The sequence below is a fragment of the Pinus tabuliformis genome, chromosome 7 (genome assembly GCF_031772625.1).
Source record: "Pinus tabuliformis cultivar Carrire ecotype Pingquan chromosome 7, CPIR1, whole genome shotgun sequence".
In the NCBI taxonomy this organism is placed as follows: Eukaryota; Viridiplantae; Streptophyta; class Pinopsida; order Pinales; family Pinaceae; genus Pinus; species Pinus tabuliformis.
The window spans coordinates 792,110,821-792,128,187 of NC_142293.1; positions in this window are offsets into that span (position 1 = coordinate 792,110,821).

Consider the following 17,367-nt stretch of genomic DNA (forward strand, 5'->3'; position numbering starts at 1 on the left):
TTGTACAAACTCAAAGGAAGCACATTCAGATGCATTGATGTAGGCATACCATTCAACTCAAATGCAGAATTTTGCACCCAATGATGAAATCTTTTCTTATTACTTGTAGCCAACTACACCAACCAAGACTCTGCATGCACTTATTTACTCAAGCCACACTTATCCGCTAGGTCAGGATTAGCATAACTATAATTAGATCCAGGATCAATCAAAATGGAAATAAATAAATCACAGAGCTTACCTTCCATCTCAATAATGGATGCCTGGTGATCCGCCTGCTTGTTATCAGATGCTTCATAGATCCAAGGAATGCTCTGTCCCACATCCCCAATTATCTGCACCTCGTGAGCACTATAGATTTGAGTTCTTCCACCCTGATATAATAGAAAATCCTTCTTGTGATGATACTTTCCACTATCCAATACTCCAATGATTCCCTGCCACTACCTTTATTCTACTACTCTCTAGGCTGAGATCCATGTCCCTTCTCAAGTGTGTTGAACTTCTTTTACAGGGCCACATTCTCTTTCTCACCTTCATCCTAAGTTCTTTCCCACTTTGGAGGCCATTTTCCTTTTCCCTTGTCATTTCCTTTCAAGTCACGCTTAGGCCCAGTCTTGCGCTTCAACTGATCATAATAGTACTTCAACCTCTCAATGAATTCCTTCAATGACCAAGGCTCATCATACTCAAATTGATCTTTAAATGCTAATGGAATTCCACTGATGAATATTTGAACCTTTGTCTTCTCATCCTTAAGATAAGGAATTCAATAGCTCCAAAAACTTAGTTGTATACTCTTCATCTATCATAGATCCCATCTTCAACTCATAGAACTCCTTAGCCTTACCATCATAGAATCTCTCTAACAAAGACTTCTTCCCAAAGAGTCTCTTGAATTCATGTCAACTCATCTCCTTTGTCCTAATGCCTCTAACATGCTTGACATCTTCCCACAAAATGTGCGCTTTCCATTTGAGACTAAAAATAGCTATCTTGGCCTTCATGTTCTCTTTATATTCATGCAGCTTGAAGAACTTCTTCATTCTAAGCAACCATGATTTTACATCTTCTAGTTTCTTCAACTCTCTATCGAATGTAGGAGGATTGGATTTCCTAAACTCATCTAGTAAGTATCCCCTCTCACTCCTCCTATAAGGATGATACAAATGATGACCATGATGTATATCTTAACCAAAACTGGAACAGAACCCATAACCACTACCTCTCCTATTAGGTGTATCCATCCATCTACCACCTTTGATTGTGTCATCCTTGTCTGACCTATGCCATCCTTGAGACCTATTGTCGTATGCCCCATTAGTCCTATCCTCCTATCCATAACTGATATGTGGTTGTACTTGTCTCTACAAATCTGACAAATTCTGAAGGATCACTACATTGACCTTTGATTTCTTTTCCTGTGCCCTGAAAAGTCTTTTCCGTGACTAAATGATTCAGTCATTATCCTCTTTGCAACTCCTGATTTTTATCTTTAATCTTCTCAAGGTGTTTGCTATGTTAGGAGAGTACTAATATGATCTATAATGAGAGTAATGTGAACTGTAATCTGCCATTCTGCTAGTCATCCCTCATCTTCTTCTTCCTACAAACATACCATTTCAAATAAACCAGATATAAACATAATAAAATTCATCTTAGTGAAGTTTAGGGGAGGCTATCTCGTCTGTAAAATCAATCCATATTAGCAAAATACATATATATACATATTCATATCAACATATCAACATCATGCATGATAATGTTAACCATGAAAATGCATGCATAACAACATGCATTTAAACCATCCAGTCCAAGTATTTGAACCATGATTTTTGTTAGGGTCCCACCCTAACCCCCTTATTTATGTCATGGGATCACGTCATAGTCAAGAGTCAATAAAGCCCATATTAATATTTGTAAGTGGTTAACCCGCAATTAATGACGGGACCACAGTTAGTTGCAAATGGGTCGTAGTATTAGATAGATGGTATTAATAAAACCCACGGTATTGGCCCGTGGTATTGCATGTATGAGTCATATATAAAGGATAGAGACTCCCTGCGAGGAGCATTGTGTCTTATTTTGTAATCGAGCTCTGCTCTATTGGAGGTTGCCCCCTCGAAGAGGCCTGTGAACATTGCTCTTTGAATAATAAAATCATTGCTATTCTATGTTCTGGTTATCTTTTCTTCGCATATTCTGTATCTAGGTATTATTTTGCAGGTCAAGAGCATAACAAGTGGTATCAGAGCACTTTCTAGGGCTTGGTGGGATCTCCAATTTTTAGCAAAAAAAAATTTTGGCTAGAGACGTGTTCTGGCGTCTTTAAACCACGGGATCTATCGTTGAGCGCATAAACCTGCAGATTTGGAGAGGCATGCACGCAGGAAATACAAGAGGTGGTCACGTCTATTGGACTCCCTTGTAACCCCTGTGGGTACCCCTTCGAGTAGTAGCGCATTAGACAGAACCGCGCACGGACTGTCTTCCACGTACCCTCTGGGTATATAGGAAGCCCCCTAGGCTCCCTTGAAACCTCGCCATAGATAAAGCTTCGGCCGTCTTGTGGCTACAGTACACCGAGAACAACACTCAGAGAGATTACTCGCCCGTACGATAGGGTAGTCGGGTTGTACGGCTAAGGGTACGGTCGATCCTCCTTAGTTAGAGCCCTGAAACATTGGGTCGAGTACTACTGTCAGACCCTTATGTATATTGCGATCTGTAGCACCTGACACTCCTCAAGACCATAGTTCCCTTTTCTATTGGGGGATTACACATCATCTATTCCAGATCCGCGTGTGCAAATAAGTGCCGCAGCAGCAGACATCAGTCCCGCTGCTCCATCAGATTTGCAGCAGCAGTTGTTCCACCATTCAGATCTCTCAGATCCACCAGATCGGAGTTGTTGTGAAGGGTTCCTGTACCGAGGTATACTTTTCGCAGGACTTTTGGTAGCATTGACATTTTGAGGATTTGGCGACTGCAGTATTGATCAAGAAGGAGTAAAACTCCGTAGTCTGAGATCTTTCGAGGCGCTTATTGGTGATCTAGCCCATCAACATCAGGACGACGAGCTGAGCAAGGTGGTACCATTCAATTTATTAGAAAAAAAAAAATTTGGCGGTCCCAATTTTTCATCAAGTTGGTGTATGGTAGAAACTAGAGCTCAAGTGATGGCCAATGAAAGGCTAGACAAAATTGAAGAAGATCTGAACTCCCTCAACCGTCTGATTGGCGGACTAAGTATCCAGGTACAGAAAGTACTCGAGAAGGGCAAGGAGCCAGCCCAAGAGGAGGCGTCTAATGGCCATGAATACCATGAGGGTGAGTCTAGCCATTCTCCTCATGTCTGGCACACCCAGTCAGCGACCTCCCAAGTTGGATATGCATAAATTTGACGGTTCTCACACATCTGCATGGCTAGCACAAATGGAGCAGTATTTCAAATTGAATCGTATCCTAGATGATGGGACTAAGCTTATGGTGGGAACCATGTACTTGGACAATGAATGATGGCAATGGGGGGAATGGCATCAACATTACAATGGACCTTTTCAGAATTGGGCCCAATTTACCAAAGCTCTTCGAGATCGCTTTGAACAGGAAGACTCTTTTTTGGGGCGTCTCACTAAGCTCCGACAGACGGGTACAGTGGATGAATATATTACCGCTTTTGAAGCCTTAGCCTTCCACACTAAGGGTCTCACAGATGAGTTCTACACGGAATGTTTTATCAGCGGTCTTAAAGAAGCCATCAAAGCTCAAGTTCTACTCCACCACCCTCCCACGTGGACGGAGGCTTGCCAGGTAGCTCGTAAGGTGGAATGTGCAATAGCAGCCCAATACAGCCGCCCCAATTTCCCTGCTAAAGGTCGTTCCCCACAAGCTCACAACACGACTCAGACACTTAAGATCCAAAAGGTGTCACCTGCGGAAATGGTCGAAAGAAGGAAGCAAGGACTATGTTACTACTATGATGAAAAATATTCCCCGGGTCATAAATGCAAGGAGCCCAAGTTTTTTCAAATAGATGCCACTGACTACAGCTCAACCGAGGAAGATCCACCACTTGAGGAACCTGAGGCGATAGAAGAGGACAACCAAAAGGAGATTGTATCTGACGAACCCGTTATTTCGCTAAATGCATTGGCAGGAATTTCTTCCCCTCAAACTCTCAAAATCAGGGGTTTTCTTAAACATCGCCCAGTAGTAGTCTTGATTGATAGTGGAAGTACCCATAACTTCATCCATCAAAAAGTCGCGAACGTAGTGCATTGTTTTGTACATGCAGTTTCTAACTTCCAAGTCCAAATCGCGGATGGGGGCACCATGAAATGTGAAGGCCACTGTGAAAATGTCAAACTTCAAATGGGGGATTATCAGTTGAAAACACACATGTTTGCCATCCACATGGGGGGATGTGACATTGTCCTCGGTGCATAATGGCTCCGCACTCTTGGGCCAATTACAATCGTTTTCCAGGAGTTATATATGAGTTTTAAACAAAACAACTGCACACATACCCTCCGTGGACTCCAGGCGAGAGCCCCCTCGATCATCAGCTCGCATAGGATGGAAAAATTGTTAAAAAAGGGCAATCATGGAGTGGTAGCTCAATTTAATGCTATCCAGGTCATTGAAACCCAGTCCCCGCAAATTCATCCTGAGATGCAACAAATTTTAAATAAACATCGACAGGTTTTTGACAAGCCTAAGGAGCTCCCACCCTCGCGAGGGGAACATGATCATAGCATCACATTGGTTCCAGGGGCCCAACCCCCAAATGTGCGGCCATACAGATATCCATTCACCCAAAAGAATGAAATAGAAAAGATAATCAAGGAACTTTTGGAAGCAGGTGTCATTCGTCCCAGCATTAGTCCTTATTCATCCCCAGTCATCATGGTGCTCAAGAAAGACGGAGAGTGGCGGATGTGTCCCGACTTCAGGGCCCTCAATAAGTTGACAATCAAAGATAAATTTCCCATCCCGGTGGTTGACGATTTGCTGGACGAACTCAATGGGGCTCAATTCTTCACTAAGCTGGATCTTCGCTCAGGCTACCACCAAATTTGCATGAAGGAAGTCGACATTCCCAAGACTGCTTTCCGAACTCATGAAGGCCATTATGAGTTCCTGGTCATGCCATTTGGTCTTTGTAATGCCCCTTCTACTTTTTAGAGCCTTATGAATCACATTCTTAAACCATATCTCAGAAAATTTGTCCTGGTCTTCTTCGATGACATCCTCATCTATAGTGGCACTTGGGCTGCACATCTTCAGCATGTAGATCTACTCTTGCAGCTGCTCCGCCAACATAAATTATTTATCAAGATGTCCAAGTGTTCGTTTGACATGGAAGAAGTTGAGTATTTGGGCCACATTGTGGGGCGGGAAGGTGTCAAGGTGGACCCCAAAAAGATCCAGGCAATGCAAGAATGGCCTCAACCTAAGACCTTGAAGAGCTTGAGAGGACTTTTGGGACTCACTGGCTATTATCGTAAATTTGTCCGCAACTATGGCTGCATAGCGAAGCCCCTCACTCAACTCCTAAAGAAAAATTGCTTCTTCTGGAATGAGGAAGCCCAACAGGGATTTACAGCTCTCAAAAATGCCATGTGTTCCACTCCAGTCTTAGCACTACCTGACTTCACCAAATCTTTTTTCATTGAATGTGATGCTTCGGGGACAGGTATTGGGGCAGTCTTAATACAGGAAGGGCGACCCTTGGCCTTCACAAGCCAACAACTAAGTGGTAGGAATCTGGGCCAATCTACCTATGAAAAAGAAATGATGGCCATCTTACATGCAGTCGACACCTGGCGACCTTACTTATTGGGGCGACGTTTCCAAATCCGCACAGATCATCACAGTCTTAAATATTTTCTGGAGCAACGCCTATCTTCCCCACAACAAAATAAATGGCTCGCCAAAATGCTGGGATATGATTATGAGATCATTTACAAGAAAGGGAAAGACAATAGGGTAGCAGATGCATTATCTCGCCAATTTGAGGAAGAAAGTACTTTGCTAGCAATTTCCCTCCCCATTCCAGAATGGATTGAAGAAGCTCGCCGAGAATGGTTTTCACACCCAGGGCTATCCCAACTCATTTCTCAATTGCAGGTAGATCCAAATTCCATCAAGGGCTACTCCTGGCAGGATGATATTCTTTGCTATAGGGACAGAGTCGTAATATCACCAACATCAACCCTCAAAAGTCGCATATTGGCCGAATTGCACTCATCTCCCATTGCAGGACATTCGGGCTTTCAGAAAACTTATGCTTGCACCAGAAGATCATTTTTTTGGACCGGCATGAAAAAGGACATCCTTACTTTTGTAGCAGAATGTGATGTCTGTCAACGCCACAAAGGGGAAACGGTCAACACACCAGGCACATTACAACCATTGCCCATTCCGACATCAATTTGGACGGAGGTTTCTATGGATTTCATTACAGGTCTTCCAAAATCAGGGAACAAGTCAGTCATCATGATGGTGGTGGACCGCCTGTCGAAGTATGCTCATTTTTGTGCCCTACCCCACCCGTTCACACCAACTTTGGTTGCTCAATCTTTCATGGATCAGATATTTAAACTGCATGGCATGCCCACTTCTATTGTGTCTGATCGCGACCCGATCTTCACCAGTAATTTTTGGCAGGAACTCTTCAAAATACAAGGCACTCAACTCAAACTCAGTACTTCATATCATCCGCAAACAGATGGTGAAACCGAAGCTGTCAACAAATGTCTAGAAACTTACCTTAGGTGTTTCACCTCAGAAAAGCAACACCTTTGGGTACAGTGGTTACCTCTGGCTGAATGGTGGTATAACACCAACTATCATGCCACCACCAAAATGACTCCCTATGAAGCCGTATATGGTCAACTTCCGCCTTCCCCTACTTCTTATCTCAAGGGGTGCTCCAAAGTACAAGCAGTGGATCAACTCCTACAACACCGCGCAACCATGCTTGCCCATCTTAGAGAGAATCTTCATCAAGCTCAGAACCACATGAAGCAACAGGCCGACCAACATCGCTCAGAGCACCAATTTCAAGAAGGGGATCAGGTCTTTTTGAAGCTGCAACCATATAAGCAAATATCACTCAAAGACAAGGGTTGTCAATAGCTCTCTCCAAAATTCTACGAACCATACCAAGTACTTCAGCGCATTGGAGAAGTGGCTTACAAGCTGGCTTTGCCACCGACGGCAAAAATCCATCCAGTTTTCCATGTATCGTGCCTCAAGAAAGTGATTGGGAACAATTGCCGAGTTCAAACCAGTCTACCTGAATTGGACGAAGAAGGGTCAATCTGGCTTCAACCCGAACAGGTTCTAGACACACGAGACAAGCACCTGCGCGGCCGCATGATTAAGGAAGTCCTCGTCAAATGGAAAGACACCTCTCCGGAAGATGCAACTTGGGAACCAGCCACTATTCTTCAGCAGTTTCCACAGCTTCAGCCTTGAGGACAAGGCTAGTCTTAAGGGGGAGGGCATGTTAGGGTCCCACCCTAACCCCCTTATTTATGTCATGGGATCACGTCATAGTCAAGAGTCAATAAAGCCCATATTAATATTTGTAAGTGGTTAACCCGCAATTAATGACGGTACCATAGTTAGTTGCAAATGGGCCATAGTATTAGATAGATGGTATTAATAAAACCCACGGTATTGGCCCGTGGTATTGCATGTATGAGTCACATATAAAGGATAGAGACTCCCTGCGAGGAGCATTGTGTCTTATTTTGTAATCGAGCTCTGCTCTATTGGAGGTTGCCCCCTCGAAGAGGCCTGTGAACATTGCTCTTTGAATAATAAAATCATTGCTATTCTGTGTTCTGGGTATCTTTTCTTCGCATATTCTGTGTTCTGGGTATCTTTTCTTCGCATATTCTGTATCTGGGTATATTTTGCAGGTTAAGAGCATAACAATTTTATACAAATCTATAACACCCCCTCCCCACATTTACTCGATTTTACAAGCCCTCTGGGTAAATGTGAAGCGGAAGTTCCATTATGACATGACATGACCTCCTAGCTCGAATTAAGGAACAGGGGCTTACAAGCTGACCACCAACTGACAACTCACAACATCCCTCAAGGCTATAGGACACTGTGGGGTTGAATAACCACCCAAGGTGACCAAACTCTGATATGGGGCTCCTTTTCACTGACCTAGACTCCCAACCACATGTATGACAAGGCCTGTGTGTGGTTGAAGGCCTCCAATCAGATGCACAACACTTCCTGAGTGTGTTTGTAGCCCAAAATTTCCAGTTCAGAGGGTGCAATCCCAATATCTGAGCTACAATTCTAGGCCATCCTCCAAACCATTACCTAGAACTACTTGAGACTACTCAGAATGATAAATTATGTAATGACAAGGGGAAACATAAAAAATATAGTCATAAACTTAACCTAGAATGACCATAACATACTAGTCATTTCATCAAACACATGGTACACATGCAAGTTATAGGTCATGAATGTGTATCTAAGTAAAAATATTTTTTCTTTATCCATGAATCACTGACAAGGTCTAATTCCCTCTCAAGTAGTTGCAACCACACTTTTTATCCCATGCATTCATCAACCATTCATTAACTTATCAAGTATAAACAAGCGCCATAATTGGAACATATGATAGAACCATTCTTATAACCAAACTATAATCAGAATATTCATCATGATATAACAACCATCCAAGCCACATAATAACAAGTATAAATTCCCATGAATCACAATACGAAAATAACTCTTATTAACATATGCAAAATCCAACCAAGTTAGGGACTTCCACGTACCAACCAGCCATAGATTGAGCCGAACCAAATCTTTCTTTCAACCAATCAACTCCATGGCATATTCCAAGCATGAATGTGGGACCTCATGGGATAAATCAATACATCAATAACCAAGGGAATCTAGAAGTTAAAACACCTCCAACCTCAAACTACCACGATCTCACCAAAATCAGTCAAGAGATCACAAAACTAAACCAAGATCGGATACCTCATAATTCCTTCACCATACCTTGAGGATTTTACCTGTTTCCACCCACCTGTCGAGGGGTTCCCAGATAAAACCATCTCCACCTCCAACCCTTGGGAATTTTCCTGAGACTTCCTCACCCTATTTCAAAATCTTTCGGCAATCCAAAGATCAACCAAGAAATGAATCCCCATAGCACCATGGCTATCTAGGAAATGGAAAGGCAAGGTTGAAACCACTATCAAACGTGGAAAAACTCATGCCAATGACAATAAATGAACCAAATAAACAAATTCATGTACCATGCATTCACACCTCAATTAGTAAATCACACATGTAACCTGTTACCTGCACGATCTTTCCGTTGAAGTTGTTGATCCAACCTTATCCTTGCTTTCCTTGCTTTTCTTTTGCTTCCCTTGTCCTCACTTTGTTTTCCTTCTTTGAATGCTAGAGTGCTCCAAGAATTCTCTAAGTGTGAAATAGTGAATGATATCCAAAACTAGAACTAACAAAAGCTGTGAAATGATCCTCAAAATCCTCTTTATCATTGAGGCCTCTATTTTCTTCATTTTCCTTCAATTTCCCTTTCACGCAAATATGTGACCCTTCAGCTCCCTTTTCTCCTATTTTCCTTTATTTCATAAATAAAATGCCAATTAATTTCTCTTTTCCTTTGCCAATGCCTTTGCCAATTTCCTTAGCCATTAATAAACTGAAGTGATGCCCACTATAGTGCTTTTCCCAACATTAATTTTGGAATACGTGTCCCATGACCTTGGTATTATTTTTCTTTTATTAATTTATATTACATGAAGTTTTAACGCAGGGATATTAAAACCATTATGTGAGATAAATCTAGAACTTAGATCTGAGGTTTTTTGGCCTCTTGACTAAGGTATCCTTGGTCTTAGAATTTTCCAAAATAAGGAGATTCTAATTCTTCCTTTTCAACTTAGGTATCACGAGTTTTTTAAGATTTATTGGTTCCTGTGAAAGATCCTGAGACTCAAACTGAGGCTCAGATAGAGGATTGGTTTGTGGCATAAAAAATTTCAAGAAAATATTTGGATTTTTTCCTTCTCATAAATGCAAGAATGATCCTCTTCCAGTAATAAACAAAACGAAAATTTGACCTTAAACATGGATTCAAATTAGGGATTATTTTTCTTCAAAGTAGGTTGGCTTGACAAGGCTACTCTTTCACCCAACACTCTAATACCATGTTGATTTCTATGGAATCCTCTAAATTTATAATTAATTCTTATGATTTTAGTTAGGTTAATGTTTTCTTGTATTCATTTTCCATAATAAAGAAATTACATAGAGGATCTAGACTGTTGGTGGCTAGATTTGCATACTTTTACTCACCCTTTTACCCTGTTCTTTTTATCCATTTCACACCAATAGTGGTTAATCGATATATTAAAATGAACAGGTATACCTCTTATCATGTCTTTATCGATTATTGGTCAATGAAGCATAGTCGGAGCGGATTATTACCTAAGCGGCTTGCTAATTCAGTTATTTCTGCATATTTAAAGGGAGAATGACCAGGACCGTGATTCACTGAATGATGTTATCAAAGCTGGTAGTGCTATCCTTGAATATTGGTTGCAAGGTTGAATCAATATTTCGATTGACACATTGCTATATTTTAACATTTTGTTTCGTTCTAAAAACCACCATGTATTTAAGGGTAGACAATGTCGTAATTCTGGGAGCTATATTATTGACAAATTATATAAAGTAGAGTTGCGGGTTGTGAAAGTTATCGTTGTTAAGGTTACAGGAGAACTACTCTAACTTTGAGTCTATAACAGCATACTTGTAATATTTCTTTTATTAATGACAAGTTGATCTTCTGAGCATATCGTGATTCGTTGATCTCACCACAGCCTTGATCAGGGAGTTGGGCCCACTCTCCTAACTAGGTGTTGCTAGATTATATGTGTGTTAGGTTTATTTCTATGAGTTTATTATTTCTATGAATGTTTATCAGTGTGTTGTTGTGAGTCATTATTGTTGTTATTCTTATTGTTGTTATAGTTATTACTTGTTGTTACTCTTATTTGTTGTTACAGTATTGTTTGTTGTTACACATTGGTGAATTTATAGTTAATGTTCAATCCTGGGTAGGGAAACTATGGCATGCACATACAGTTCACAATAGCCTTGAAACAACTGGTATAATCCTGGACTGATAATTAAATGTGGATTGGGTGAATTGCATGATTCATACTTGGGCACCAACATTTTCGTGCCATTGTCGGGGAGGTTATCAAAGGCACAAAAGTACAACCAGCATTGACCATAGGATTGATCTCTCGTCCTGGGGAAGGAATCTTACACCTTTCTCTAGGTCGTGAGTATTAGATTGTTTGGTTTTTTGGTTCCTTGCTTTTCTTTCTCTTGTAGGATTATTCTCTCGTCTTGGGGAAGGATGTTTTTATCACCTTACTCCAGGTCTGGAGCTTTAGATTCCTTTGTTCTACTTTCATATGTATTGCTCTCTCGTCCTGGGAAGGGAAGTTTTATTTTTCGCACTGTTTTAGGTCCTGAGCTTAATTTCTATGATTTTCTTATTTTCTTTCTTTTTTTTATTTAGGGGCGACTCTCGTATCCTGGGGAGGGAAGTTCTTATCCTGCTCCAGGTCTTGAGCTTTTAATTTGTTTCAATGTTTCCCTTTTATTTTTTGATTGTATGAACAGAGACACTAATAAAAGGGGCAGAGGGAGACCTCATGTTGGCTTGATGGGCCCTAACCCAGGTTCAATGTTAATTAGCTAGCTAAATGCCTACACTACTAGCCCTTTCGACATCAATCCACAGAGCACAGACTGAAGTCTCACACGAAGCAGTATGGGGGGATGCAAGAACCAAGTTTTCGTACCCTAAGATAGTTGTGATGTCATTTTATATACGAACCCTTCCTTTGCGCAGATCGATGACTGATGAGCCCCTTAGGGCTTATCGATATACTTCTCTTATTTGACTTTGAGACCTTCATGAAGGTCTACGGTCGTCCTTCGCATACCCTAAACAAGAAGTTAGACACTTACGCGCTTCTATAATTACCTTTAATTCTGTGTCTACCGAGATTAGCTTAAGTATTGGTTAACTTCAACATGCATTATGATTATCTTTGCGTAAATAGATATTCTTACGTGCGTTCATATGATGAAGTAAAACACATGGATTTGCGCATCAATATAGCATTAAATCATAAACTCAGTATTCAACATAACATAGCCGCATACATTAATAATCGAAGTAAAATAGATCATACATAGATATCTCTAGAATAAATCTCTTTATTGATGGTTCAGATCTCCAATACGGACTCTAACTTTCCTACGCACACAGTTGCAGGGGTCTGCGCACTCAGCTGCAGACTTCTATCCTAGGCCCCTATGCACTCAGTTGTACAACCTCCTCCTACACTAAGAATTTTCACGCTTAGCTCTTACAGACCCATTACATCAACCAATTGCCCAAAAATTTCCTGAGAACTGAACTCCCTTAGACTCTTCTAAGACTCCCTTTTTATACATTCCCATGGTCTGCGGACCAAGGGTGGATCTCATCAAGCCGACATAAGCTACCTAAACTAAGGGAGGAAAAACCTTTTTGACTGTTTACATCTTCGCGCTCTGTGACCACAAAATGCGGAGACTTTACATTTTTTTATAAAAAACTTGGGCCTTTAGCCCCAAAAATTGGGCTTTTAACCCCAAAATTGACCCTAGGAGACCCTTTCCCAATAGGCCCCCAAAACAAATCTGGTGACTCACCCCGTGTCACTCAGACGGTGCAGAGATCTTGTCATGAAGACCTCCCAGCTCCACCTGTACTACTGCAACCTCGGTGGTGCACTGCGTCACCACCTGCTTAGCTTGCTCGACTACCTACTCTGTCGTTGGTCCTGCACTATCTGCATGTATTTTCTATTGTGTCGCTTACAGGCTGGCCAATTTCCATTCAATGGAGGCAGTGAGCACATAGGCTTCCTCTAGCCAAGGCCCCAATCTGGCCTTTGGTACTGCCTCCTTGCGCTGAGCTACATCCACCTGTTCCTTTAGTGCCTTCACTTCCTACAGCTTCGCCAACCTCTCCGTGATGGCGACGATGCACGTCGTACCTTTGACCTCATCGTGCCTCTGTTACAGCTCATGTGCCTCAGTTTTTAGCCTTTGCAGGTTGGGATCTTCCTGCAAACTGGTAACTACTTCGAGCACATGTTTGAAGAGCGCAGTTCAATCCTTCACTACAATATCAATAGTTGTAATGACATCTTTGATAGTGGTCTCATGATGCTCTCTGGCTTCTGGGGGAGTCGGAGGCTGGGCCCTCAACTCAAGTTCAGTGATCTTAAGGTTCAGTTCAAACTGAACCTTAGCCAGCTTTGTTCGTGCCTCGCACACACTTGCAGTGAGATTTTGGATTCTTGCGTTGACTCGTGCATCTTCTGGGATGTTCAGCTCTGGAACAGTCTGGCATGCCTCAGCCACCACAGTTGTTGTGCGCTCATTCTTTTTTGTGACCTTCTGAATAAGATCAACCGTGGATGTCTTTTCTACAAACATCTGGTCATTATTCACCTTATTCTCATTGATAACATTCAAGGCACGTTGTTCATGAGCCCATAGTTCCACGATCACACCATCCTGCAGGGTGTGAAGGGATTCACTTTGAAGCGTGGCTAAGTTTAACCCGACTTTCTTGAGGGCACTAACAATGGCCCTGTCAACCTCTGTCTCTACAGTCAATTCTCCATCCGGTAGCGCGACAGGTCGGGGATCCATTGAACGGACCATTTCTACTGCATCTGAGGTTCCAGGCATGAAACTACTCGATGTTGCGTTGCCCCGCCCCACATCGGTCTGCATCTGAGTAGCCTAGTTCTGTAGCTCAAGCAGACCCGTTTAAATGGCGACCAAGGCATGTTTCTACTGCTGCTTGAACTACTGTAGCAGTTTCGCGATCATGTCCATCACTGTATCGTCGATATCATTCAAATCACCCTCTGTTAAGGTGACTAGGTCAAGGTATGATTTGTTAGCCTTGGACTTCTTCCACGGCCCTACCTTCTCCTGCTCCCTTGTGCACTTGACCCGGAATGGAGTAGTCTCCTGGTCTGCTCCTCCCTGTTCTGAGCACTGTTCCTCCTCCTCTGTATGTGGGGAAGGCGATTTCTGACTCATATTAGAGTCATAGTCTTCCTCTTCCTCCTCCCCTTCTGCCTACATTTTGGTCGCGCGCTCTGCTTTGGATTTGTCCTCGGCTTCCTTCCTCTGTCTTTTGGCCAACTGCTCCATCTTTAACCTGGCTTCTTCCTTCTTTTACTTCGCGACAAACTTACTAGACCCAGCTGATAAGTCTGAGGTCGTGCTTCATTCTGCCAGACAACTCTCCAGAACTATGGTGATTACATCATTTGTCACCAGGTATGGAAGATCATACCATTTTTGTGTGGGGTCCTTCCACGCTCTGATGGAAACGAAATGGAAGTTCCCTTTGAACTCCACATATTTAGACAACTGCTCAAAGACAGTCAGTGAGAGTTGTAGCTTGAAATTGATTGTGGCGCGGATGCTTGATTCCATGAGAATCCAAAATACCTTGTTATCCTTGACCCGTTGGGGGTCCTTCATGGCCCAAAGCGAAGCAAAATTCGTTGCTTTTGGCTGGAATTGGAGGAAACTGACTGTCCTCTGGTAAGTCCCACACAACTAGTAAAATCGATAGCAACATCCATGCATAGTGGAAGGTCTTTCTTTGATCTTGCGCTTCTCTGTAGTTCACGAGGAACTTGCTGCAGAGGTAGCGCGCCTAGTTAAATTGTATGCCCTCCATGCACTAGGCCACTAAAGATACAACTGGTGTCGACACTTCATCAGTGTGACACTTCCTCATTATTTTCCCTGCCAAGATCTGGGTGGATACTTTAATCGAGGGGTTAGTTACGTTGGAGATGGAGCAGTCACGTGGCTTCTTGGCAAGCTTGAATTTTTCCTTCACTCGCTCGACGAGGTTGTGCTCACCCATCTTTCCGCCAAATGCCATGGCTGGATTCAAGCCTGAATGTGGGAGCAAATTGATCCTATGGATCAGAATGTCAATGATTGGTATTAGTTCTCTTAACCACAGGCACCCATTATGCACTAAGCATAACAACTGCTTGATCACTATCAAGTTTATGGGCATGTGGTTGTAATGTGGCACCCATAGCAGGTTCAACAATCCTTCCTTGTCCACCCCTTTTATCCATTGTCTTGGCTGCAGCGCGGTCACACCAGATCTTCATAGAAGACGTGATGCATGAATGTATTAGTTGCAAAGTGGGGAAAACGCTCTGTATCTGCCAAATCCCAATCCTCCTACTTCAAATGGGGGACGCACACCAGGCGCGGACCTTCAAATATGATTTTGTCTGGCAACAATGGTGTGAAAGTGTGATTTTGTTCTCATCGATGTCCTTTGGTATCTTCACCTTGCCTCAACGCGAAGGGACATATGCTGGAAGCTTGGAGATAGGGCCTGCCCCCTCAATGTCAATGTCTTCTACCCCCATGTCAACATCTTCCACGCCCATATTGATATCTTCTATGTCCTCGTCAGGTTCTAGGTCTACTACCTTGCCCTTCTCTTGTGTAGTGGGCTTTTCTTTCTGTGGGTGCTTTCTAGGTGATGCGCACACTCACTGTGCCACTTTCTACTTATCGTTCTTTGGTTTTGAACCCTCTCTGATAAGTGTAGGCCTCAGACTGGGTGGCCTCAGCGATTTGGGTACTTCTGCAGGTACCTCTACACTCGCTACCTCTGGGGCATCTCCTTCAACTGCCATCGCTTCTCCAACACTTGTGGTCTCCACGGGTGCTGACATGATGCCAGTTAAGAGCTCCTGAGTTTCCTTCGGCAATTTCTCAAACACTGAACTCACTACTAAAGCCTTGAAATAGTTAAGGTTCATGCACACCTAATAGCTCAACAACTCAATTCTCAAAATGCCAAGTGTTTTTCGTTGGTCAGCCATCTGTAATTTATAGGCAATTTCAAATTTGAATTCGACCATTCCCCCCAAAATCTGTTCATAAATGCTAGAGTGGCAGGATATTTTCAAAGATCTTTCTCTTAAATTCTGACTTAATTTCCACCCCCACGCTCCATTTAGCCATTTTCCCACTGTCAAATCATGAAAAATGACCATAACAGTCACTTTCTGACTACCCTGCGTGGTCTCTCTTTCAATAGCGCGGCTCCCCTCATGCTTCTACTGACACTGTGACAATCCTCTATTCCACACAGTACCCTAATCGTGCATCTCTACAACCCGTGCAGTGTAGTTTATAGTCCCGTGCCTCCTTTCAGCTGCCTAGAGCACTAAGACTATGCTTCCTCCATATACTCATCTAGATGGATCCCCGGTGTATGGATTCAATTGGCTATCGCTCACCTTCCCTGGGAATGGCTCTCCATTCAACTTCACCAACTGAACTGCTCCACCATCGGTAATCTCCTTGATGACATAGGGCCCCAACCAATGCATCCAAAATTTTCTTGGAACTTTATCAAACTTGCTATCATATAATAACACTAAATCATTTACCTTTAAGGTGTGCAGATTGATGTGTCAATTGTGCCATGCCCTTTCATGCTCCTTTTGAACTTGTTGATGGAATCCAACCAAAAACCTATCCTCTTCCAGTTCTGTCAGCTATGCGATCCTTTCTTCCATGGCTCCGGGATCCACCATTCCTGTGAATGCCACTATGCACAGCCTAGGTACAATGTATTCCATTGGCATCACAGCTTCAATGCCATAAACCAGCCTAAAGGCTTTTGTCCAGTCAGCTTCTTACAAGTTTTTATGTAAGCCCATAGCACTGCAGGTACATGCACATCCCAGTCATTTATTTGTGCATTGCAAACCTTCGTCAGTGCGCACTCCAATATCTTATTAAACACTTCTACTGTTCCATTAGCCTGTGGGTGATACGACGTACTTTTCTGATGGTAAACCTGAAATTCCTCCATCAACACGCTGATTGTTTCATTAAGAAAATGCGTATCGCGATCTCTCATCAAAATTTTCAGACAACCAAACCTCGTCAACAAGTACTCAAAGATGAATTTTTCTGCTGTTGCACTTTTATAGTCCTTCACAGGCTACGCCTCCACCCATCTGGTTAAGTACTCAGTCGCTGTGATGATGTACCGCGCACCCGTCTTCTTTCCTGGGAGCTGAATTGGTCCTACAAATTCAATCGCCCACTTCTCGAATGGCTGTAATGATATCTGCAGATTCAGAGGTAGCTCATCCCTCCGCGATGGTTTTCCAGTCCTTTGGCATGCAT